This window comes from Misgurnus anguillicaudatus, chromosome 6 (assembly GCF_027580225.2).
Source record: "Misgurnus anguillicaudatus chromosome 6, ASM2758022v2, whole genome shotgun sequence".
Taxonomy (NCBI): domain Eukaryota; kingdom Metazoa; phylum Chordata; class Actinopteri; order Cypriniformes; family Cobitidae; genus Misgurnus; species Misgurnus anguillicaudatus.
Window position 1 is genome coordinate 10,482,193 of NC_073342.2, and position 26,400 is coordinate 10,508,592.

The window sequence follows — 26,400 nt, forward strand, 5'->3', positions numbered from 1 at the left end:
ATAGTTCTAAACATACTATATCAATTTATTTATGCATAGGTACTTATAATAATATGATTGGTTCTGTTTGAAATTCATTATCTTTTAATATTAACGTCAGACCCCCGTCCCGAATTTCAGCCAATCTCATCTGGTCACCCTAGTGTGTACATTTTAGCGAGATCTAGTGGTAAGGTTGCAACCAATGGCTCAGTCCACTGCTCTTCCCTCGCTTTTGAAATGCATAGAGAAGCTACAGTAGCCAGCACCAAAAAAATGTTATTGACTGAGATAACTTAGTAAAAAAAGTTTGTCCGTTAAGGGCTTCTGTAAAAACATGGCGGCACAAAATGGCGACTTCCATGTAAGGGACCCTCGTGTATGTAGATAAAAACGTCTCATTCTAAGGTAATAAAAACATAACGGTTCATTATAAAAGGTCTTTATACACCCCTGATAATATAGTTTTGTAAATTACTTTGCATTTCTGTCAAGGGATCCTTTTAAAAATTACACACTGCACCTTTAAGTAAATCCAGCCTTTATTTTTTTACAGTGTACAAAGTTTTTCTTCCAATGTGACATGAATAAATGCTTTGAAAAATATTTACTATTAAAATATATGTCAAAATATACCAAAAAATATATATTTATACAATAAATAAATATATATTTTTAGTACATATCATTTTTTTGGTATATTATTTAAAATTAAATTTGAAAATATATTTTTTGCTGTATGGGTTTGTTTAAAAAATACATAGTAATTCCTCCTGTTAATAGTTTGAAGCATCTAAAACCAAATTATTTAATGCTAAAATGCATATTCATTAGGCAACTTTTACTAAGTACTATAGTGCAGATGTTTCTATTGAACAGACGGTGATTTATTACAATCCCACTCAGCTAAAACATCTGCATGCAGCCAATAAAATCATTTCCACCAGATGTCATCACTTTCCGGCATGGCACATTGCGTTTCTTACACGTTAATATATCTGAAATTAAAGAAATAAAATCATTACTCGAATCCTAATGGTCAGTGAAGGTAAAAATGATTTTTTGTCTGTCTGTAAGGAGTTGTTTTGGGTGAGGTTGTGGCACCGTTTTGATTCATATCTCCATCGTATTAGAGTTCATTACCTCTACAGAGCAGAAAAGCATTGTGTTTATTGTGTGCGGCACCTTTAGAGCAGAACTTGATGTTCCATCTTCTGTGTTAGATAATATGATCACATTCAAACTCTCGGTACATTTCATTAGCTGATATGACTTCTATACAGAAATAAACCTCAGGTGTGATTACTGCAACAAACAGAACAATGTTAATGGTGATGTCAGGTCTATTTTCTGTTCTGAACACTAGAAAGAAATCTAAAGACATTTTTATAAAAAAAAAAAAAAAAGATGGTGGTTTACCATCTTGAGCTGCTAGGTTGAAAGGAGTTAAAGACCACCTAGGAAAACAGTAACACCAGTTCAGATCAGATTATCAGTTGTTTATAGCAGGACAGAGATGGTTGAAAAAACTTTAAGTATAAGTTAAGTAGTACAGAAATGTGAAAATCACTGACAGAATCTTTAGAAAGCTGATTCACACTATATATATGCTGTGAATGTAAACTGTGAAACTTCAAACATATATGAAAGAAACTGCCCGGCAGGGCTCCTGTCGAGGAGATTTCTGAATTTTTTAGATAAATGTCGAGTGTGTCGTTTTCATCTAAAGCTGAATACGGCCACACTTGGGCAGAAGTTTGAGAGACTAGTTTGAATAGAAATACTTCACTTTATAAGACTCAGGGGGATGTCCGTCTGTTGGACCTGGATATGCTTTACTATAGAAAGTTTTCCTGGTGCTGTATTACATGTACATACATATTGTATGATGGTTTATAAAAAAATCATTCATAACTCCTCCTTGAAACTCAAAATCAGAGTATGAATATAAGAATTTTGATGCACCACCAGCAAAAGATGTTGATATGGCCAACTCGTTGTGTTGGGCTGAATGTTACATGCCATTTAGATCATCAACAATGCAATAATTTTACCTCTTTCTTTTTGCCCCACCCTCACACCTTGATTGTCGAATCAAGTCACCTTTGTCTGTCATTTAGTCCCGATATTGAATAATTTCACCCCTGTCTGTCTCTTAGCCCCGCCCATGCAGCCTGATTGTCGAATCATATCACTCCTGTTTGTATTTTGTCCCTGCCCTCACAGCCTGATACTTAAATCAAGTCACTCCTGTCTGTGTCTTAGCCCCGCCCACACAGCCTGATACTTAAATCAAGTCACTCCTGTCTGTGTCTTAGCCCCGCCCACACAACCTGATACTCAAATCAAGCCACGCCTCTCTGTGTCTTAGTCCCTCCCACACAGCTTGATACTCAAATCATATCACCCCTATACGTCTCTTAGCCACACCCACAAAGCCTGCTGGTTAAATCATATCACCTCTGGGTGTTTTTTAGCCCCACCCATACAGCCTGATAGTCGATCATGTTGTTTGTCTCTAAACCTTGCCCTCACAGCTTGATAGTCAGTTTATGTCACTCCAGTCTGTTTCTTAGCCCCACCCACACAGTCTGATATGCGAATCATGTCATCCTTCTCTGTCCCATAGCCCCACCCACACAGCCTGATATTTGAATCATGTCACCCCTGTCTATCTCTTAACCCCGCCCACACAGCCTGATATTAAATCATGTCACGCCTGTCTGTCTCTTAGCCCCGCTCACATAGCATGATAGTTGAATTAAGTTACTGTCTCTTAGCCCCAACAACACAGCCTGATAGTCAAATCAAGTTACTCATGTCTGTTTCTTAGCCCCACCCACAGAGCCTGATAGTCAAATCAAGTCACTACTGTCTGTCTCTTAGCCCCGCCCATACAGCCTGATAGTCAAATTATGTCACTCCTGCCTGTCTCTTAAGCCCGCCCATACAGCCTGATAGTCAAATCAAGTCACTCCTGTCTGTCTCTTAGTCCCGCCCACACAACCTGATAATCAAATCAAGTCACTCCTGTCTGTCTCTTAGTCCCGCCCACACAGCCTGATACTCAAATCAAGTCACTCCAGTCTGTTTCTTAGCCCCGCCCATACAGCCTGATAGTCGAATCAAGTTACCCCTGTCTGTCTCTTAGCCCCGCCCCATACAGCCTGATAGTCAAATCAAGTTACTCCTGTCTGTCTCTTAGCCCCGCCCCATACAGCCTGATAGTCGAATCAAGTCACTCCCGTCTGTCTCTTAGCTCCGCCCACACAGCCTGATATTCAAAACATGTCACCCTTGTCTGTCCCATAGCCCCACCCACACAGCCTGATATTTGAATCATGTCACCCCTGTCTATCTCTTAACCCCGCCCACACAGCCTGATATTAAATCATGTCACCCCTGTCTGTCTCTTAGCCCCGCTCACACAGCATGATAGTTGAATTAAGTTACTGTCTCTTAGCCCCAACAACACAGCCTGATAGTCAAATCAAGTTACTCATGTCTGTTTCTTAGCCCCACCCACAGAGCCTGATAGTCGAATCAAGTCACTACTGTCTGTCTCTTAGCCCCGCCCATACAGCCTGATAGTCGAATTATGTCACTCCTGCCTGTCTCTTAAGCCCGCCCATACAGCCTGATAGTCGAATCAAGTCACTCCTGTCTGTCTCTTAATCCCGCCCACACATCCTGATAGTCAAATCAAGTCACTCCTGTCTGATCCTTAGTCCCGCCCACACAGCCTGATACTCAAATCAAGTCTCCCCATCTGTCTCTTAGCCCCGCCCCATACAGCCTGATAGTCGAATCAAGTTACTCCTGTCTGTCTCTTAGCCCCGCCCCATACAGCCTGATAGTCGAATCAAGTCATTCCCATCTGTCTCTTAGCTCTGCCCACACAGCCTGATATTTAAAACATGTCACCCCTGTCTGTCTTTTAGCCCTGCCCATACAGCCTGATAGTCGAATCATGTTGTTTGTCTTTTTGCCCCACCCACACAGCATGATATTCGAATCATGTCACCCCGTCTGTCTTTTGCCCCGCCCACACAGGCTGATATTCGAATCATGTCACCCCTTTCTGTCTTTTAGCCCCGCCCATACAGCCTGATAGTCGAATCATGTTGTTTGTCTCTTAGCCCCACCCACACAGCCTGATATTCAAATCATATCATCCCTGTCTGTCTCTTAGCCCTGCTTTCCCAGCCGGATAGTCGAATCAAGTCACTCCTGTCTGTCTCTTAGCTCCGCCTACACAGCCTGATATTCGAATCATGTCACCTTTGTCTGTTACTTAGTTCCACCCACACAGCCTGATATTCAAATCATGTGACCCCTGTCTGTTTCTTAGCCCCGCCCACACAGCCTAATAGTTGAATCACATCACCCTTGTTTGTTTCTTAGCCACACCCACACAACCTGATAGTCGAAGCATGTCACGCAGTCTGTCTCTTAGCACCACCCACACAGCCTGATAGTCAAATAATTTCATCCGTCTGTCTTTTAGCCCCGCCCATATAGACTGATAGTCAATCAAGTCCCCCTGTCTGTCTTTCTAGAGGTAATAAAGAACCATATACCAATATTTTATACATATTATTATACTTATTATTTAAAATTGCAATTTATATATTCACATGTGCACAACGTATAGCATTTTATCTGTAATCTTTAACTTAAAATTAACATTCATTATTTAAAGTGCTTATTTATTATTCTGGACAGTGAAATATAACATGGGTGCTTACTATTTAAACATAAAGGCATACCCAAAAGTCCTCTGAAATAAATATATGTGGCTGATTAACAGTATATGTATGTAACGTATTAATATGCTTAAGTCTCTGAGTCACTGCAGATGCGTTTTTGCGTCAGGTTTGGTGTGAAAGATCATTTAGTTTGTGCCCACATACTCCTGGCAGCTTAGTCATCTTACCCTTGCTTGGTTCCGGCCAGATCTTTTCACACCTCATGGTTCAAATCTCCACCCACAATCCCACCCCATTCAACTTGCGCTTGGCACTGAGCTCCGCCTCGCCACACATCTCGCTGGCAGGATTAAACTCTATTGTACGCAGAGCGTGAGGCGGCAATAGGCCTGTCAGCTTCCCGGAGCCAAGGGAATAATTACGCCTGGACTGATAGATGGCCGAAACTGCGAAAGAAGAATGGGGTAATTCTCATATGTGCCCTACTGAAAAATGCCGACAGCCATTAACTGAAATGATGGGGAATTAAATTCTATGCTGTATTTTAAAAGGATCTCATTTGCTGAGAGAGGCGAAATATTGCTCCGTACCTCTCAATTTTGTCACCGGAGTTCAGGGGCTTTTGATTGACACTCGGCGTGCAGTAATCGCTCACTCACTCCGTGTGAGACAGACCACAGCTGGGCGATCAAATGCTTGTACGGCTATTTAGTCATTAAAAGAGATCCAGTCAAATTGATCAATGGGGTGTTTTGTTTTTACATTAGGAATGAAAGAGCTGCTCTTGTGTGGGATCCAAGCTAGATTTGGCGTGCGTTATTAATTCGGCCAACATTTTCAGTGAATTTAAACAAACCAGCCAGACCTCACAGGATTTCGTAACTATTTCACAAGGGGGCTAATTCGTATGAATTTGTACAAAATTAATTGTGCAATTATTGGAAAAGCAATAATGAAGCCCCACCCCTAAACCCATCATCAATGGGCCGAAATCGTACTAAAATGTATGAATGAAATTGTATGTCACGTATAATACTTGAGAATTGCCATGAGACTGTATTGAACAATCCAAACACATCTAAAATGGGTAATTATGATTAAACCAATTCATAATGTGACCCTGTACCACAAAACCAGTCATAAGGGTAAATTTCTTAAAATTTATTTTAGTTGAAAATGGAATAATAAGCTTTCCATTGATGGATGGTTTGATAGGATATTTTTGGCCGAGTTATGACCATTTGAAAATTTGCAATCTGACTGTGCATTCACACCAGACGCGGAAGAGGCAGAAAAAACGTGCTATTCGCCCTTAGTTGGACGCTTGAACATTTTGAGTTTACTTGCTTCATTTGCACATGAAATTTGAGTCATTCGAGACATTCACGCGTAATTTGCAACATGGGGGGAGGGGCTTATACAGCTCAAATTAAGTAAACTTACCAGATTGTTCGACCTCCTCACTCACTTTCTTACAAACAAAGATCTTTTTAATTCCTGTAAAAGTACAAAGATGTCTTGTGCAGCGATAATGATTGTCCTCCATTGTTGTTTTGTTTATCTGCCTCCGCTCGCTTCCTGTAATCACGTCACTGCTAGAGAAAGCTCCTGATTGGTTAACGTGGCGCAAAATTCCGCCAAAGTTCAGATTTTTCAACTCACGCAGATCACGCGGCAACGCTCATTTCAAGTGATATGCACCATTCGCGCTTAACAAGCCGCAGGATGCCTATTCGCACTTACCGCGTCACCGGATGCCTATTCGCGTCTTTGCATTGACTTAACATGTAAACCGCCTCTTCTGTGTCTGGTGTGAATGCACCATGAGGGTGCAAAAATGACAATTTTCAGGAAATCACCTTTACAGTTGTTCAAATGAAGTCCTTAGCAACACATATTACTAATGATAAATGCATTTTTGTTATATTTATGGAAATTTATGATAATTTTGACCATACAATGTGTCTATTGCTCAGTGGCAGCCGGTGACTTATTTTTTCGAAGGACACACGATGCAATGTTCGTCACAGCATGTATGTAGCCCATCATGTGTGTGGTTTGTAATTTTAAAATATGTGTTCGGTGCGTTGAGTGAACCTATGTGCATCATGTGTCTTGTCAAAATAAGTGCCTGCTAAAGGGTTTATGATAAAAGAGACGCTCGCGTTTGCCAGATACTCGCATAATCTCATGCGTAATCAGAGTTCAGTGTTAAGGGAGTGTCTTTTTGCGTGTATTTTGTGAACGTGAGCGTCTCTTTTATTATAAACGGTTCTGACGTGTGTGCAGCAAGCACTTATTTTGACAAAACACGTGATGCACATGGTTCACATGACACAACAAACACATATTTTGAAAACACGAGCAACACACATGACACTCCGAACACATATTTTGAATTTGCGCCCCTCGTAAGAGCAGACACCAGCCACCACTGCTTTTGCTACATATACCTGTGCGACTTATGACTGGATTTGTGGTCCATGGTCACATATTTTATTATACCAAAAGGGTGATGAACACACGTGCATTATAACCAAAAATACTCAAACGTTTTATTTTCCAGCTTCAAAAACATCATTTAATATCCTTGTGCGTTTAATCGTCTCATTGGGGCTGATCAGAAAGCAGTGATTGTTGTGTACTGCTATGAGATCTTCCTTCTCTATAAAGCATTAGATTAAACCCCCTTCCCATGAGGATTCTTGTCAAGTCAAGCAATAATTCAAAAGCTCATTAATTAGTCTTCCGTTTGATTGCTTTTCCAATATCCAAAGATCATGGGCTGGCTCTTAGCACGCCACTCGACTTTTTCAACTAAGCAAACAAGTAAATTTATGAGTCAGTAATTGCGACTTTGATCTTGTTTTGGGTCACAGTTCATAACCGTCTCAAGAAAATAAAGAACAAAATATCTTGCAATACCTTCAATTTTTAAAGAAAGCATGTCCTTTCCCCTACATTTGTGCCATTTATGAAAATTCCGCTTCAAAATAGGTCATTTAAAAGATGTCAGGACATCAATACTTTTTTAGTGTCAGCAGCTTGGCCCACCCTAAAAACAGATAGTTACTATACATGCAAGTTAACCAATCATAGCAGAGACACTATCAAAGTTTTAATGGCAAAACTAATTCTCACCTTCCCTTGATGTTTCCTCTTATTTTTAACATATTTGCTGTGTAATTTCTCAAAAGACATGCCACTCTTTTCCTAGATTGCTTTTGGCTACAATCCAGAGATGGCTTGGTTGTATTGAATCTGGGATACTGCCATAGCTTCCTGTTTAAAAACAGAATTGACTAATTTAATTAAATTCTTAACTTTTGTTGAGTGTTTTTGTGCATTTTTTAATATAAGAAACAATTTGATAGAGATTTTCTAATAACGTTTTCCTTAATGAACATTTTTGAATTAGATGAGGACATACTGCTGATTTGTGAAATTACAGATATTTCGAGTTTGTATTTCGTGCGAAATACATTTAATAAGTCGACATGTCCCGCAGTGTGACGTGCTGTACTCCATTTAAAACTTTTGCATGCAGTTTTAATGAACTCACATCAAGAGACTACATGAAATATTTGTACTTTTAAACGTTAATTTGTTGCGCCACAGGGCAGTTAAAAATGAACTGAAGTGAAAGTGAAAAGGCAATTAAACAGTGTAACAACAGTTGAAAGATGTAGGACTTAAGATATACAGTTCCTCCTTATCATTTTTGACTTTTACATAAAACTTTGATGTTTTGATATTTGAAATGCATTTCTAATAAAGCAGCTCTGAAACTATATACTACTATTACTATACAAAATAAATGCGAATTAAAACATTGAAATAAAAAGGTACATGGACAAATAGTTATTTTTTGTTTTGTATAAATATTATTAAAAATATATAATGATACTTAATAATAAAAATATTATTATAATATTAATATTAATAATACTTTTATTCGAATTTTAAATATTTGGAATAGTTTTCATGTTAATTTTAGATTAAGCATTAGACATTTTGCAATAAGCACAACTATTTTACAGTTATAGTTATAGTTTTTTTTAACTATAAGTTTTTATTGAATAATCTTAGTGCCCCAACTTAAACTTTTTTAGTTATTTTTATATTTTTATTTACTTTATTGTTTACGTTTTCAACTAACACTATCCATTTAATTTGACTAAGTTTCTCAAAAAAACATTTAAACCTATATTTTATTTACTTTTTAATAAACATTAACATGATTTTTAAAGGTTTTAGATTGATAAAAGACAGATCAGCTGTACTGCTACTTTCCCGGAAAAAAACCCAGCCCCTGGAGGCATACAGCGGGCGAGCGAGTCACAAGCAAGCAACACAAAAAAAAACATTATCCCAATATCTCTGGTCAACTTATGATTATACCCGTTCATGATGTTTACATTAGATGCACTTGACGATTGCCAACAAAACACAGACATTTGATGCAGTTTTATTTAACACCTGCGACTCATGACTCGGTTTGGACCGCCCCATTTCAACGAAATCCAGAGTTAAACAAACATAGAAAGGCGCGTTATAAATAAAATGTATTATTATTATTATAGTTGCACAACTCCGCTGCAACCCCTGGTAAACAAACTATATCCATTGTTTTTAATAACGCTGGGTTCTTTGGGAAGATGAACAAGCTTAAATTTGATTTAAAGGGACAGTCTTTTTTTGAAAATATGCTCATTGGTGGTATCACCTTTAGCATTGCTTAGCATAATCCATTGAATCTGATTAGACCAAAAAAATAACCAAAGAGTAACCAAGTGTTTTGAATTTGTGTCAGCTCTTGGTTGTTGTGTGCATGGCTATTCGGGTGAAGTGCCCATATAAGGACTTCCACTGTACTTCCTGCACTGAAATTGCCTATAAAAGAAATAAAGCAAGATTGTTACGTATAAACAGTGTTGGGCAAGTTACTGAAAATTAGTAATTAGTTACAGTTACTAGTTACTTCTTTTAAAAGTAATTGAGTTACTCTACCAGTTACTGTATGTCAAAAGTAATTAGTTACTAGGGAAAGTAACTTTTAAGTTACTTTTATGTCTGCTTTTTAAATGTAAAAATGAACAGTACTGAACAGTCAAACAATAAATTATATGGATGGATTATTTTACACGTTATTTTACACCTAATATTTCACATACTGTAGGAGCCTATTTTGCTTTAGATTCAGCCGTTGAATATTTTTGTTAGAAATTATCTTAATATGTAAGCTTAGTTTATTTATGTATATCATGTATATCAATATTCTGTATGTTTACATTGAAAATATGTGTGTTAAAACTGTGTATTGTCTCTTTAAGAATTTGGAGACAATTGTGTCAACATGTCATATTTTCTAAAATAAATTATAATTTTTCTGATTCCATATTTATTTTAATAAGTCAGAAACGTCTCTGATGTGTCCTGCTGACAGGCGCGGTGTGCGCGTGCAGCAGCTGACGCAAATTATGCGTCCTCCGAAGATTAGACCGTCTCATTTCAGTTTTCTTCGCGAACTTCTGAGGCTTCCACCTTGAAAGACAGAGTGCTCACCTTGGCGCGGCCATGGAATTGGGACACAGCTTGTGAAGCTTGCTGCGGTAGTGCGCTCTTTGGTCATATATTGTTTGTATATGTTTTCTGTTGGATTTAAATGATACACAGGATTAAAGGAAGATATTTAATCAGAAAACGGAGTACGTGGATTGTTTTGTCCGACGGACACAGAGCGAGTGGATAGTTTTGTCGGATACGGAGCGAGTGAAACTGAAACTGAAACTAAATGCGCACTCTCATACTATGGAGTTTTTAACACGTTTTAACTCATTCACCGCCAGCCTTTTTGGGAAAAGTTGCCCACCTGCATTTTTGTGATTTTAACAAAATTTTCACAAAATTCCTTGCAAGAAAAATTATTTTCTATAAATATATAAACATACAAATTATATCAAATTAAAGAACACACCCTCTGCTTTCAAACAAACAAAATGGGGAAAAAAACGTTTCATTATATATTTACTTTTTCTACTTAATTTAACCACTGAAATATGGATATTTCTCTTCAAAAATACAACATTTTGAGCAAAAAGCTTAAAAAATTTCGTTTTTGTAAAAGAATTTATGTTAGAGATCAGACTCAGAATGACTATCAAACATAAAGGCAGTTAAAATAAATCATTAAATCTTTTTAACTTCCGTTTTTAATAAATTCGGTTTGGCGCCATCTGGTGGATAAAAGCGGTATTACACTTTCACTTTGAAATTCGTCCAGAAAGGCATATTTATTAGTTAAATATGAACTCATAAATGACGAGATAACTCGTCAATGGTGGTGAATGAGTTAACAGTTGTACAGCGCAGTGTGAATATTTTTCTGGAAACAACAATCGCGGATCTTTCTCTTCCATAAAGGCCGATGTTAACATCTAAGATATATATTAACATTTCTCAGATTTATTGCTTTTGTGGACTACAAATGCAAGTTAATGTCATACTGGGATTGCTTGGCAAAGATAATTTACAAACATGAGACCGGATAGATTATGACTTGCGCACAATTTTTAAACAAAGGTATGTTGGCCCGTTTAGATTTTTCATGTTCATTCTATGCACTGTCAGCCATGATGAAGTGTAATGATTCATTGCGCCGCCAACCACGGTCATGCGACGTTAAATCAGAAATGTCTTGTCTGTAAGTGTTTTTTTTTTACAAAATAGAGTAACGCGAGTAAGGAACTCATTTAAATTTCAGTAATTGTAATTGCGTTACATGATTTAAAAAAATACTTCGTTACATCATACTCGTTACTGATAAAAGTAGTGGAATTACTTTGTAACGCGTTACTCCCATCACTGCGTATAAATCATGCGGAAAAAAAACTTTCAGAAACTTGTACGACCCCTGGAGAAGTGCATTCAGCACAGAAATACTTTATCATACGTCCAACTGCTTTTTTGACCCTTTGTCTATGTTAAGCATGAGGAATCCAACTCTTAAACACTCTTAATAAGTGAGAATGCATGTAATAACTTTACCCCAACCCCAACAATAATAAACCTGATTGAAAAAAATTATATGCCAAGCCTAACAAAATAGCTGAGACAGGAAATTGCAACATGATCTCACAGAAAGTCATGTTATAGTCACGAAAAATTTGATTAATTTATTCGTGTCCATGGGACGAAATTCAGCTTTTATTCGTGTCTAGAGCACGGATGTCTTTTTCGTGTCACTTTCACAAATTTCTATAAATAGCTTTTCATGTCCATGGCACAACTATCTTTTCCATGTCATTTTGTGTACAATATTGTTTTCACATTTTTAAATCATTGTCACTTGGGGTTGGGGTTAGATTTGGGGTTTGGGTGAGGATGTATTTTTATGTATTGGGTTTTACATGTTTTTCATCTGCTTTTAAAACTATTCTCGCCTGGAGTTGGGGTTAGGGTTGATGTTTGGGTTAGGATGTCTAAAAATTTAAAAGAAAGTGCTGCTAACCCCAACCCAAAGCGACACTGGGAAGAAAATAGGAAAAAACATTGAGAAAACAATACATAAAATGACACGAAAAAGAAAGTTGTGCTACAACTCGAAAAACTACTTATAGAAATTTGTGCGAGTGACACGAAAAAGACATTCGTGCTCAAGGCGCGAAAAAATGCTGAATTTCTTGCCATGGACACGAATAAATTAATCAAATATTTTTTGACTATAACACGACTTCCCATGAGATCAGTCTGGGAAATGACCTTATTGAGTGACACCACAGAAATAGAAAATGACAAAATTTTAAACTCGCAACATTGATAGATTGCAAAGACATCAGTAAAATATTCCATTACCTCTCAAGACTGTCAGTGAACAACAGCCACATTATATAAATTCTGCACATTTAGGGATATTAAAAATGCCCCAAATCCCAGGATCGAGTGCTGCAGGAAAAGTTTTTGATTATGTGTGCAGGTGGGATTTAGGTGGCGAAAAGGCCACAGCGGGAGAATCACTCTGAAAATGAAGGGCGGGCAAGATGGTCTCTCAGCATGTGTGTGACTTCTGAATTACTTCCTACATTCGCACCTCGCAACCAATCAGAGACAAAGAAACTCCGACTGCATGGCCGAAAGGGGACAAAGAGATGCTTTAATGGAGCCAATCAGATGCGGTGAAAGGTTCACAGCAGAACCAATTAAACGACAGTGTAGCAGCAAAGAAATAAACTTGATTTTTACATTGTCTAAAGAAAATGTGAGTAATGCTTGACTACGCATATGTCACAGACAAGCTATTACAGATGGTTGCCAAAGGTGTGTTGCTACAGTTGCTTGCCTGTTCTGAGTGGTTGCTCAACCCATCCTCAGGTCTCTATGAAATTCCTGTCCCTAGATATGATCAGGTCCCCTATCTAATATCACATGTCCAATAGCTTAGAAATGTAATACCTCACTTTTTGATTTGAGGTATCATTTATAAAGATGAAGGATAGATATACACTGTCAAAAAAGCTGTCCCCTGGGTAGTACCCTTTAAAAAGGTCCTATGTACCCTTTAGGTACAGATATTTATACATTTGGTACCAATATGTACCTTTGGGGTACTAATATGAACTCTTCAAGTGCAAAGGAACAATTTACAATAAGTTTGTATTGTAAATGCATTAGCTAGCATGAACTTACAATGAGCAACATAGTTTATTGTGCATTAACTAATGTTAACAGTTACACTATAAGTAACACAAGATTAAGCAATGCTGTAAAAGTATTGTTCATATTAACTAATGCATTAACTAATGTTAACAAATCCAACCATAATGTAAAGTGTTACCGAATTTATACAGTAATCTAAACTGATAAGACAATGGACCTTAAGATGTCCTAAAATATTCTCCCCTGCTGTGTTTCTCTGGATGTAGGTGTTTTTCTGATCTGGGATCGTGCACTGAGCGGATATTAAGCCGGGAATGTGGAACCAGAAGGGGAGGAGTCTACAGCACGACTCCCTGTGAACCCGCCTCCTTCCGAAAAGAGCAGAGAAGCATTTACTGCCCGTGAGTACACCTCAGCCTCTCCTACACAGCAGATGATTTGTGTTTTTGTGATGTTATGTAAGTGCTGGTGCGGTATTTTTCTCACTACGCTGCCATCTCCTACAGCCACACTTTAAATCATATTAAAGCCGATCTGCCAGAGAGGAAATAGAGTTCATTTCAGAATAAAAGAGTTGTGTCGTGTTGACAGCAGAAGAGTTGACATGTAGACTGCATCTTCTTTAGGAGTTTACAGGGACCCATCAGAACCTCAGAGGGTCACGATAAATGTCTGCACCTAAAAGTCCAGCCAGTATATAAAAATTCAATCGCTGAAGATTAGGCTAGGTTAGTTTCATCTGTAGATGACACGTATAGCAGCCCATCTTAGGAAAATGGCAAATAGACTTTAACTAATTTAAATTTCTTGAAGTGAGGGTGCATATGTTTTATTTGGGGGAAATAATGTACACTCTCAGAAAAAAAGGTACCAACGTTTTACGGTACCTTTTAAAAAGTCTTAATATTTAGGTAAAGATATGTACTTTTAAGATACCAGTATGTACCCCTAATGGCGCTTTTTCATTGCATAGTACCCCACGGTTTGCTTTGGGTCAGCTTACTTTTGTGAGCTTTTCCACTGGCTGCAGTATGTAGTACCCGATACTTTTTTTAGTACCACCTCGATCGGGGTTCCAAGCGACCCAAGCTGATACCAAAACGTGATGCGAAAACAATGTAGATCACTGATTGGTCTGAGAGAATTGTCACTGCCAGCGTCATCGCTATAATGTAAGATTAGCTTTACCTTAGTGCTAGCTTGCATCCACAGGTTGTGAATCAGTAACACCATAACAGTTTTTTTCCAGACTTGCAGTTTGTGGCAAGTAGTTTTGCTGTGTTCCACAGTTCAAGTTTGGTGAACTCTGACCAGGGAATTTGTATCATGTGAGGATAGTGACTATCGATGATCGAAGTGTGACCTTATCAGGTGAAGAAACTGAAGAAAACAGTGTTGCACAATCATATTTTGTACAATAACAATAAAAGCAACCATAAACAACACTTTGGCGAGTGATATCATATCTAGTTGCTTCCCACATACGCAAGAATCTATGTAGAAATTAGCAAAAACTGAAAGTCTTGTGTGACCGCGGCTTTAATCTGTTCACAAGTTATAGCTCAGTAGCTGTGTTTCCATCAAAGATTTTCGCAAAACTTTAGCGTTATTTTACAATTGTCGACAAAAAACTTTTGCGAAATGACGGCATTTACATTAATTGATGTTATGCGACTAAAACGTCATTTTGTTCTCTCGCAATATGTTATTTCAAAAACAGCGGGTGCCTAAGGGAAGACCGACAGACCGACATGCGTATTACATCAAAATACAGCGAGATCCACTAGAAAGCATACAGAGCCAACCTGATCTCACAAATTTCCGTTGTATAGTCACGGAATATGTTGCTCATTATCTGTGTCATTGTCACGGATCTCAGCGTTTTTCCATGGCCGTACCACAAACTTTTTTTCCGTGTCACGGATTGGTTACTCAACTCTTTTGTCCTATTACCATTTTTGCTTCGGTTTAGGGTTAGATTTACATAAAATGACATCCCTACCCAAACCCAACTCTAACCCTAATGCCAGGCGAAAATGGTTAAAAAATATGAAAATAAATCAGAAAAAGTTTTATAAACCAATACTTAAAGTGACATCCTAACGCAAACACCAAATCAAACCCTAAACCGAAGCGACAATGGTTTGAAAATAGGAAAAAAAAGTTAAGTAACCAATCCATGACAACGACACGGAAAAGAAAGTACGTGGTACGGCCACGGAAAAATGCGGAGATCCGTGACAATGACACGGATAAATGAGCAAAAATTCTGTGACTATAGCATGTGAGATCATGTTGCAAGAGCAGTCGACTCCCAAATCGCTCTTGTGGTATTTTGATGTCATGAGCTTGTCTGTTCTCATGCCGTCCCATGAGGTCGGCCACACCTCCTCTGTATTGTCCTAAAATCAGACATGGCAAAATATTTTTTGCGATAAATGGGAGTTTATGCAAAATTACCATGTTTCCATTGGGCACATTTTCAATGCTCTACTTCAATTTGTGCAATTTGAATGGTAATGGAAACACAGCTAGTGATAAAGCATTGAGTTTCCAGCCAAAAGGTCATGAGTTTCAACCCAGGAAACAAACATGCTGATAAAAACATGTACACCTTATAATGCACTGTAAAGCCCTATTCGGATGGGATTCGATAGATGGAGTAATGTAATTTTACCACAAGCCGTCTGTGATATTGATGGTCAATTCGCATGGGATTAGAAATCTCAGTAAAACATTCAGAATTGGGAGGGGTAAATCAATTACGCAGCGCGTCAACTCCCTCATCGTCACGTGAACATGTTGCTTCCTGATATCACATGATGCGCAAACACACAATACGGCAAACTCGAATTTAGTCAGTTTTAGAAACAGGTCTGTGCCTCTGAGAAGAGTTTTTACCTTTTTTTAAAGTATGTGTTGTTGTATGCAGAAACTGACTTGCCACTGACTTGTTCCACCACCTAGAACGCAAGTAAATGATTCTTTAAGGGCTTAAATATTTGGGAAAAAACACGTTAAGTTACAGGAAATGACAAAATGTATGTGTATATTTACAGCTGGTCTATTCGGACTGCATTAGTATTACCTGAAGTAATTTTTCTGGACCTTTTTACAGGTGAAAGTCGCCGTAACCTTTACTGACATTGTCCAAAATGATTACTGACAATGAGTACGTTTACATGCACAGAATAAGCGGATAACTATCAAAAATCTGCTTATTATAAAAAAACATGCGTTTTCATGCGTTTACATGCAAATCAATAAACCGGCTATGCAGACAACTGCGTTTACATGGGAGTTGGAGATTTATCAGGTTTCTCGCAGGTAGTGACGTCATCGCCTATAGTGCATAATAGTCGATCATAAAGCAGACGGCATATCTGTCTTAAGCTATATTGTTTTATCTCTTTTCGTGTCTTCAGAACCTGTAAATTTAACATCATTTTTCGCAGGTTCTCTGCCAACTGCCTTAGTAGAGCAGAGACTTTTATGCATTACTTTACGCTTACTTCCGCATCTGATGTGTATCTTTCACACGCGGAGACATGCGCACATGGACAAAACCGTGAGAAAGCCGGTTTACATGCCACGCAAAATCGGGGTAATGAGCAAAAAACTACAGCCCATTTATGGGCTTTCCCCGATTAAAGAAAATTGTTTTACGCGTTTACATGACCCCACGTGTTATCATTTTATTAAACGTAATCGGCGTAAGACTGTGCATGTAAACGCACTCATGGAGCATTCGGAGGGACTAAAATCACTGAGAAGCTCTGATAAAAATTGCTTTACCCCACCTACCTATGTAAAACCAATCCAGTCCGAATAATATTTAAAGGATAATTCCAGTATTTAACACTTTGAGTCTCATTTCTGGTTTGTTTTGGATGAACTACAGTGATGGACACAGAAATTTTGACAATGGGTCGTGTCTTGACTTTTTGACTTTGTCTCTTGACCAGTGTTGGGGAAAGTTACTTTTAAAAGTAATGCATTACAATATTAAGTTACTCCCAAAAAAAGTAACTAATTGCATTACTTAGTTACTTTTCATGGAAAGTAATGCTTACGTTACTTTTAGTTACTTTTGCGTTACTTTTTCTTGGCTAAAGCTTGATCTCTTTCAGGCCTTGCCGGTGTTTTTATGACTGAAAAGTTCTGCATTCAGAAATTGCATATTTCATCACAAAAATGTTTAGCTCTGGCCCACCATCTTAGTTTCTGACTCAAACTGTTTCCACACAGGCACAGAGAGTGCATACGTTTAGTTTAATTCAGTAAACATTTTTTAATCAAATTAATTAAACTAAAAAAGTAACTTGAGTTACTTTTTTGAAAAAGTAACTCAAATATTAATGTGTACATTTAAAAAGTAATGCGTTACTTTACTCGTTACTTCAGAAAAGTAATATTATTACGTAACTCAAGTTACTTGTAATGCGTTACCCCCAACACTGCTCTTGACTGCTTCAGAATGGAAGTCAATGGCCATGCACAAACATGTCATTAAAACAACACTTAACATTCATTTTCAAAACTGTACTACTCACCGAGTGGTTTGTGGTGTTCGTTGATGATTAAAAACAAGTAGTGTAGCGAAATACAGTTTCTGACGTGTTTTATTTGGCATTTGGTATCAGCGAGTAATAAGTCTTCCAAGAGAAGTCAATGGAATTTTACAAAATGCCAAATAAAACACGACAGAAACTGTATTTCGCTACACTACTTGTTTTTAATCAACGAACACCACGAACCACTCAGCGAGCAGCACAGTTCCGAAAATGAACGTTAAGCGCTGTTCTAACGACACGCCTGTGCATGACCATTGACCTCCACTCCGAAGCAGTCAAGAGACGCCTCCAAACGAGCCAAAAATTCAAGACACGACCCACTGTCAAAACTTCAGTGTCCATCACTGCAGTTCATCCAAAACAAACCAGAAATGAGACTCAAAGTGTTAAATACCAGAATTATCCTTTAAGTCGCTTTGGATAATCTGCCAAATGCATAAATGTAAATTGGGAAAGTGGCGATTTGGCTACTGTATTTGTTGCTTAAAAAAACTATTTAATTTTAATTACAAGTAAATCTTTTTCAAAGACTTTTAAGACAGTTTTGTATAAAAAACACAATCTCATACCTGAACGGCATTATACAATGTTGTGTTAGATGTTCTTGACCAGAATAAGCTGCTATGTGAATTAACCTCAATGCTAATTGTTTATACTCTGGCTATGCTAGACTAGATCCAATTCGAAGTTTTACTTGATGGACTTTTAGATCTGAGATGCTATATTTGCTCTTTTAATGTAATTGGTTGTGAAAAGGTGCTTTTTTGTTGCTTTAATTTGAATGAATGCAATGAGGTTAAAGAACCATCCAGAATAACACATAAAATTAATCTTGTAGTATTTTTAAATGATGCCGTATAATTTCCAACCCATAAACCGGGATCTGAAAGCTGTATCTCTCTCTCTCTTTCTCTCTCTCGCCCTCTCTCTCTCTCTCTCCATCATTTATTGTGGTTGTGTGGAGAGAAAACCAGCCTGCAGTAAAATTGAAGGACGGTATTTCGCATGACTGAAGATAAATGACACACCAGATTCTGCATGTGTAAATCTCTTTCTCAAAAAGCAGGAAAAAAATAGGGGCTCGGTTTCTATTTGAGAAGGATTGAGATGGCTAAAGCGTTTTCTCGTGGATGTTCTCCATTTTCTCTAACATTTTCTTTTCATTTTCTCTTTCTGTCAGATAGCAGATATTGGGTTAATTTTACATTCGTCATGTCGAGAGCTAATAGTTTGTGTCTTACATATCTCCCGCAAATCTCCTCCACATGGCCTGCAGTAGAATATGACTGCTTCACAGATCCATCATAAAAGCACCTGTGAGCGTTTCTATGGAGACTCTGTGAAGTGGGATAGTAGGTTCATGACCTTCTATCACAAATCACATGTTGAAATCACATGGTTAAAATCTATGAAAGCCATAAGGGACCATGGGACAGGGCATATAAGTCCAATTCTGTTTCTGTGATACTCTGGTCCAGTGTTTCCCACAGGATTTTGAGGAGACTGTGGTGGTGATGACGTTACCCGCTAATTAGCAAATATGTGACGTCATCATGTCGTGTTTGTGTTTGATCTAGTGTTGTAATCTGAAATATGTTTCAATTCTACTCTTTGATATGTATCTCTATTTGATCTGTATTATATATCAAATTATATTTTAAGCCGAATTAAGCTGTTTTAAATAGTGAAATAAAAACGTTAATGGGAATCATGAAAATTCTATTTGTGGGGGCCAGTGTTGATTCTGTGGTGGGCCACCACAAATAAATCAATGTATGGGAAACACTGCTGGTCCATGCACAGTAAAATGGACAGTGTTTATTCAACTCAAAATTATAGTTCACTACAAATGTGTTTACATATTGTTTGTACAATTGAATCACTGTTTGTCCATTTTACCTTTAAACTGTATTTATTTGAAAACCAAAGATTTTTAACACCACAGTGAAGAGTGACGAGATCTATTTTACCTCCAGATATTTTTAACTCTGGTGAGACGAATTGCATAACAATTCTCTTACCAATGTTAATAGATTCACCCAACTGAGTTAACAGTAACAGCCAGAAAAAATCTTTGACAGTTTGCAGAATTACATTGATGACATTGTTGTGAATGCATCACATGTAACTTTAGGTCCGTGGTCACAGTTTGCAGTCCAATAGCTTAGAAACGTAATAGCACATATTTTCAAGTTGTCCAATGTTAAGAATTAAAAATCCGCTTTTATATTAAGTTTCAGATCTAATTGAACAAGGCTGGATTATGGCCCAATTCCCAGAGGCTTTAGACTTTCAGCCCAGCAAGCAAAAACCGAGACAGTGAAATGATGGCTAACTATAGACCCAATATAGTCTGGCTATGAATAACCCACTTTTACCCTAAATAACCTTGAATTTGGTTACATGCCGTTTTTCCCAAAAAATAATTTGGAGAAGTACTATATTTCATCATGTAAGCAAAGTCAACAGGTGTTCAAGGTGTTTGCTTTCATTTGTTCTTAACATATACGCATCGTCTATTCTTGTGCTATGGTTAGACGTCTAGTAGACTTTCACTGACAGGGCTCTCGAAACCTTGAATCCTACAGATAAAGACTACCAAAGAAAGCAAAACATAGCCACTAAGTTAATACTGTCCCTAGCACAGACTGTAAAAAAAGATGGACGACGCAACTCCCTCCATTGTATTGAATTGAAGCCAGAAATGTCCCACCATGGTCGCCGACATGTTACGTAAAAATGTCGGTTTGGAGCCAAGGCATGCGCAGAAGGAATCGTCCTTGGAGCCGACACGCCCAATCATAACGACACGCCCTGTTTCTATAGCATCAAATTCCTAGCTAAAATGAAACTTACCACAAAAATGAACACTTAAACACATATCAGCATGAAAACAACAACTTGAAAGGACCAAAACCATCTTTTGGAAACTTTTATTGGAAGTGTAAATAATAGGGATGTCCCGATCAGGTTTTTTTGCCCTCGAGTCCGAGTCCGAGTCATTTGATTTTGAGTATCTGCCGATACCGAATCCCGATCCGATACTTCTATAATACATAAAAAAGAATAAAGAAGAGCGAAAAACAGAACCAGGATGTTCCTTATGTCATGCCGCACGCGTTGCTGTTTCTGTGTGGAGTCAAAAGAGTCTAACTCTGTGCCAGCGCATAATTATAGATGTGTTAAAAAATAATTAGAATATTTATGGTATATATACAGGGGTTAAATTGGGATTTGTTTTGTGGGGATGCTCTGTTGGGAGGGAGGGTTCGAGGGGTAGCATGTTTAATCCTGATGACAGCAAATTGGTAAATGGTGTGTTTCAATTACATTTTGTACCTCTGATAGGATTTTATAAGTTTCAGTTTTAAAGCTGTGCCACATGTTGACCCAAACTTTAAAACCTGAACTTTAAATTATGCAAATCTATGAGTCTGACACCCTATATGCATTTGTTGCACATGTCATCATTATGCACAATTGATCAAACTTAGAAGGAAGTTATAAGACTTAACCTCCTTGACAAATTCTAGGCATAAGATAGGCTACCCAAAAAGACTCAATTAACAAGAAAAACAACATACTGATTCAGCAATATGTCTTATAAAATAGCCATAGAGATTCCCTAAGCTGGTCAGCAGTTAGTTAAAAAATACCTATAGTTAGGTCGTAATTAATCTGTATAATCAAAATACATTATTTTATTAAACTATACAATCAGTTGTATCCAGTTATCTAGTTAACATATTGTAATGAGATGAGTGACATGGCTATACATACTTTAATACTTTGTTTCTAGACTTCTATTAAGTTTTTTTCGACGTGGGCAACATTCTTACCTCTCTCTCTCTCTATCTCTCGTATCCTGCGCGAATGCGCGTTCTTGAGGTTCTGAGTGAGACGCGGAGCTGCGTCTGAGCACATGATGACAAAACGATCAACGCGTCGTTTAAATGAGCGGTAAAAACGCGGTTTTGTCGTGGGTTCCTTGCACGCACGAGTGTGAAGCTTATGAATGAAAACACGTCAATAGGCTTGCTCGACTTCATGCGGGCCCGCAACAATGGACAGCCGGGTGACGTCAAACTACCGCGCGAGTGATCCGCGAAATCATACGGAGGAGTTTGCTGTTAAATCGCTCTCGCGGACCTTTGACGTCATCCGGCTGCCGGTTCTTGTGGCGCCGCATGAAGTCGAACAAGCCTATTTTCTTCTTGTCAGTTCACACGAACCAGCGCAGCGCGTACACTGGCGCGGAGCAGAGCGAGACCTTGATGGATTTTAAACCCTGCATATGTATCCGAGTCTTGATCGGGAGGTGACGTCCGATTCCGATCGAGTCCGAAATCACGTGATCGGGGCCGATTTCCGATCATGTGATCGGATCGGGACATCCCTAGTAAATAACTTTTTTTATTTAGAGCAGAGTCCCATTCGTTTGAATGGAGAGGGCGGGGTTATGACTTGTACTGCAACCAGCCACCAGGGGGCAATCAAAGAGCCAGAGGCTTCACTTTTAAAAACTTATGAGGCACACCCGGTTCCTAGCTGTGTCCAAAACCGCTCCCTATCCACTATAGTGCACTATATTGGGTTTCGGCCATTTTGTAGTGGTGTCCGAAACCTGAGTGAACAAATTCATTCCCTACATTCGTTCACTACTTTTTACCCACAATGCACTCTGATTTTGAGGGTACATTCGATACACTCCTTTCACATGCAACGTGAGAATAACGCATAAGTGAAATCAGCTGAAGGATACTGACATTAAACACCAAAAATGTACATTTATACACTTTTGTTAGTTCTTGTTGTCAGTTATTTTCTACTTTTTTGAAAATAAACAAAAAAATAATAATTGTGATATCTTTTATTTAAAATCGAATACAAATTTTTATTAAACAATTAATAAACAACAGTAAATAAATATGATACGCAGTTGTTTTGTTCTCTTTATTATTAACTAATACAATAAACATGACAAATGTGACAAACAGTAAGAAAGTAAACTTTACCGTTTCACAGTACAATCAATAAAGCCACACAGGTGTTTATGACGAATCTCTGCGACCGCTCTCCGGCGCATGGTATTTACGCCAGTTTCCGAAATCGTTCACTCATTTTCATTTGCTACTTCCCCATATTGTGGACTCAATTATCATTCCCTATATAGTGAATGAGGGAACGAGGGAGTGGTTTCATACATAGCACCTGTGGCTGAAATCACATACTGTGACAGTACGTATTGAATTAGATGAAGTACCCACTCATCAACCTCTGACTCTTTCCCCGCCAGCTTTTTTTTGCCAGTATTTTTCATGGTTTTCACAAAAGTTTAATGCCTTTCAGAAATGTTCTTCTTTAAATATATAAACATACCAAACATAATAAATGAAAGAATAGATCCTCTGCTAAAAATAAATAAATAAATACGTTTTTTCCTACCTTTTTTTTATCACCTCTCAAATATGGGTAAGTTTCTATAAAAACACCAGATTTTGATCAAAAAGCTGAGATAATTGCATTTTGTGGACTTTTGATAGAGATCAGATTCAGAACGATGATCAAAACATACACGGACATACAGCTGTTTGCCACAAGGTGATATTTCTGGGTTTTATAAGTTGCGATTTTTAAAAGCCACCTGGTGGTTAATAGCAGTATTACGGATTGCCAGAAATACTCGTCATTGGCAGGGAAGCGTTTTCTCTTCGTCAATGCCGGGGAAAGAGTTAAAATAGTAGGTACTATATAGTATGAATATGAATGAACTCGGATGTACTACATCTGCCATGTTGATACATCACGTGAAAAACATTGTCATAACATCAAGTTAGTCGTTAACTGGAATGACGTTAAACAAGCGCAATTTAACCACAAGGGACAGCCGTTTAATATATGTATTTGCATTTGAATAGAGCCCAGTTAAGGCTTTCTGACATTTTTTAATAAAACAACGCCTCTCCTTCTTCTCCTGGGGCTCACACGGGATAGTAAAGTGTCCATCGAATTAACACTTCGGGATCTTGCCAGAAGTAGCCGGTCTTCTGGGTACTTTTCGCCCACTGTTTTTCGAATACTATGAATTTGGACATACTACTCGCTTCACCTACTATATAATATGGAAGTAGGCGGTTTCTGACAGATCTTGTGTCTTAAAAACTAGTCTGACCAACAACAAAAAAATAGTTGAGGCTATTCAGTCTTACTTTTCGTATTCAAATTAGACCAATCTAGCTTTTTGTGTAACTCACCTAATAAACCATATGACCAATTTTAAAGAATAAAGATTAAGGTGAGTGTGCTTCACATGTGCACTTAAGGCTACTTTATAGACCACAACTGTAATGTCACTACTGCAACTTGCACGTTGCCAGCAGTTTTCAAAGCGCTTGCAGTACTTTGATGTCCATAATTTACTCTAAGTGATCCTAAGGGGTATTACATTTAAATGTAAGGGTTACGCCCATATTGTGCACTCGTGAAACTTAGGCAATGACGTACATTGAAGGTGACGAACGGAATTTAATTAGGGAAGGGTGGACTTAAATGCAGACCAGGAGTGCAAGGGGACCACTAGACAACAGCCCACCAAATCTCACTAACAACAGCTGGTTCTTCATTAAATGGCTGTCATAGGAGCCATCACACAGCAGGACTGCAGACCAAATTTCTAATGCTGTCAGAGCTTTATCGGAGGTTAAGATTAATTGAAAAGCAATTATAATCTGTGAACACGTCACATTAAGTGATCAAAAATCCCCAAAATTTGTCTTGTATGTTAAAATGCATGTACTGATTCACATGCTAATGGTTCCTTTGGATGTTCAGTGCCTGTGATTCATTAAAATAGCTGCTTTTATTGACTCTAAATCAAAGCAAAATAAGATGAATAACTTTTGTAAAGAGCATAATTTCAACCACGTACAAAGTGCCAAACACGGTGCTGATGCATGCTGGGAAACACTTTGAATCTTTGTTCAAATAGCTGTAAGTTTCTAATTGTAATTGTTAAAAACTCCTGCAAATAAACGCTGTTTGTATGTGATTAGTGTGTGTGCGTGCGTGCATGTGTGCATGGATGTCTTTGTGCCATTGAAGAAAAGAGTAAATACTGTGAATATATTCATATGAACATTTGAATATTCATGTTTATGAATCTATGCATGCTTAATGAGATCAAAAAATTATGTGTATGCTGCTCCCTCACAGTAAATTTGACTGTAATCTGAGCGTTCTGTTCGGTGGCTTCTGGTGAGATTTAAAACCATCAGAAGTGTAAAAATGGATTTCTGGGAGCGTGTGTGTTGGAGAAAGATTTGCTGTAATCTGCGTTTAAGAGCAGGGACTCGTCAAGGTCAGTCTTTCTCATCGGATGTGAAGACATTTTGGCGGGCGATGAGGAAGCTGCTGGGAAGGAGATTTTTAGCCGATGGTGAGAGGAATGGAAAGGGTTTATGGCACGTATGTTTGAATCTGGAGGGTGTAATGTGAACCAGAGACACACCAAAGAGCTAATCCCGATTCCTTTACAGAAAAAAACTTAAGTGACTCAATGGACTTATGTTTAGTTTTGTCTCAGATATTTCTCCAAAAAATTTGGTAGAAGTACAAATACTCAGATAATTATTGACATGCAGTAATAAAGAGCTATAAAATGAATGCAGATCGCTCAGTCTAGACTTCTGGCCTTGGAAAGTTTAAATGCAAAAAGACTTTATTGAGTTAATATTGAAATCTCTTATGTATTGCAGACTAGCTCTTATAAAACTCAAATAGACATCTTAGATAACTATGGTCTATTTTTTCAGGAAAAAGTCCATTCAGTCTACTTTATATTTATTCTCGTTCAACCAGAATGACATTTATACAGCACACTCTTTTATTTGGGTTAGCCACATGAAAAAATATTATAGTATACTATTGTACTTACTATAGTAAGGTTTAAAAACACTACAGTCTTTATCAAATGCTTAGTTGTTTCAACCCATGGTTGGGTAAAATATGGAAAAACACAACCTAGCAAATTAACCTAGAAAATGACTATATTTTACCCAACCATGGGTTAAAACAACCAAGCAAAGTGAAAAATTTTGAACACTTCACTTAAGGACATTTTACACTTTAGTAAAATAGTAAATAATATAGCATACACAGTATTTTTTCATGTGGGTTTTATATATTATTTATATATAATATATTATAATATATTATTTTGTTTACTTTTGCAATACACGCCTGATTTACGCCCCACGCGACAACTCGGATTTTGGATATTTCCCACCTCAAAACCTGAATTAAAGGATTAATCCATTTTCTAAATAAAAAAATCCAGATAATTTACTTACCACCATGTCATCCAAAATGTTGATGTCTTTCTTTGTTCAGTCGAGAAGAAATTATGTTTTTTGAGGAAAACATTCCAGGATTTTTCTCATTTTAATGGACTTTAATGGACCCCTACACGTAACAGTTTTAATGTA

General features: G+C 37.7%; 1 protein-coding gene across 2 annotated transcripts in view; it reads left to right on the forward strand.

Annotated features, from left to right (window-relative positions):
- The window catches only part of lingo1a (leucine rich repeat and Ig domain containing 1a), a 142,698-nt gene that overhangs the window by 49,942 nt on the left and 66,356 nt on the right, over nt 1-26,400 (forward strand). For both annotated transcript variants that reach the window (XM_055192221.2, XM_055192220.2), the window contains one exon: nt 13,610-13,744. The gene's annotated coding sequence lies outside the window, so the exon portion shown is untranslated. The remainder of the gene's footprint in view (nt 1-13,609; nt 13,745-26,400) is intronic.